Source organism: Lytechinus pictus, unplaced genomic scaffold (genome assembly GCF_037042905.1).
Source record: "Lytechinus pictus isolate F3 Inbred unplaced genomic scaffold, Lp3.0 scaffold_20, whole genome shotgun sequence".
Taxonomy (NCBI): domain Eukaryota; kingdom Metazoa; phylum Echinodermata; class Echinoidea; order Temnopleuroida; family Toxopneustidae; genus Lytechinus; species Lytechinus pictus.
Window position 1 is genome coordinate 8,649,107 of NW_026974141.1, and position 1,206 is coordinate 8,650,312.

Below are 1,206 nucleotides of genomic sequence, written 5' to 3' on the forward strand. Positions count from 1 at the left end.
GGAGAAGCTACAATGACATCGGCAATGAAACGCTTTTCAGAGAGGCGGCGGGGGGGGGGGGCACCAACCTTAAATTGAAGACCCACTATCGTTTGGAATAACATGGATGTAGAGTGTAGTCTTTTAATGCTCCAGACCCGGTCATTTAATCATTTGAAGATCCTTCTGAACTAAGATCCTGTACTAAAAGCATACATAAGGAGCATAGCCATTCAAAAATAATTTTAAAAAACTGCAACACCTCACCGTCTACCAAATTAAGACCTTGTAGAAATGAATATAGAATGTAGTCTTTACCCTAGACCTTGTTTTATCAATAACAAAAAAAAAATCAAATTTAATACCTCACCGTCTAATTCCTATCGAATAAGTTGTTGTTGTTGTTGTTTTAGCTTATACGGCGCGCGTCATTCAGTAGAGAATATTTGCGCCAAAAAAAACCACATCCACCGAGCCGGATTCGAACCAGCGACATAAGGTTAATCATCAATCATCTCCAGTCCTCCGCTCTACCAACTGAGCTATCGGTAGTTACTGGGTTTAAAGTGTAGTTTTTGCTCCAGACCGGGTGATTAAACAAATTCAAAACTATGTAAGCCCGCCATCTTCCACTACTAAGACTCTGTTATAAAGAACGTGTATATAACGTATTCTCAATTCTCCAGACCCGTTTATTTAAACAAATTTTCAAGACCCCACAGTCTCATTCCTGTGAAAAAGATGGATATAAAGCGTTGTCTTTTCTCCAGACCTTTGATTAAAAAACCTTCAGAATTAAGACCCAAGACTAAGACTCCGTTATATAGCAAGGGTACATATCGTAGTCTTTACTCCAGACCCGTTTAAAAAAATTATGTTATAATCTTCAAAAATAAGACCCTGTAAGAAAGCATGGATATAAGAGCACAGTCTTTAACCCAGACGCTGTTATTAACAAAATTAGGAGATCTTCAATTTGACGACCCCACCGTCTCATATCTGTGGGAAAAAATTGATATAGAGTGTAGTCTTTACTCCAAACCTGGTGATAAAAAAAAACTTAAATAGTAAGACCCCATCATCTTCCAAACTAATAGTCTATAAGTATAACAAAGCACGGGTACCTATAGCATAGCCTTTACTCCATATCCATTTATTTAAAAAACTGCACTGTACACCCACTGTATAATTACGCTGTATACCCATGTGCTACATTACAGGTTCTTA

At 37.7% G+C, this 1,206-nt stretch overlaps 1 non-coding gene across 1 annotated transcript; it reads right to left on the reverse strand.

Moving 5' to 3' along the window:
* Window positions 1-445: 445 nt before the first annotated feature.
* TRNAS-GGA (transfer RNA serine (anticodon GGA)) lies at window positions 446-531 on the reverse strand. Its single transcript is given in 2 exon segments — window positions 446-481; window positions 495-531. It is a non-coding gene; the product is annotated as a tRNA-Ser (tRNA).
* Between the last annotated feature and the right edge of the window lie 675 nt (window positions 532-1,206).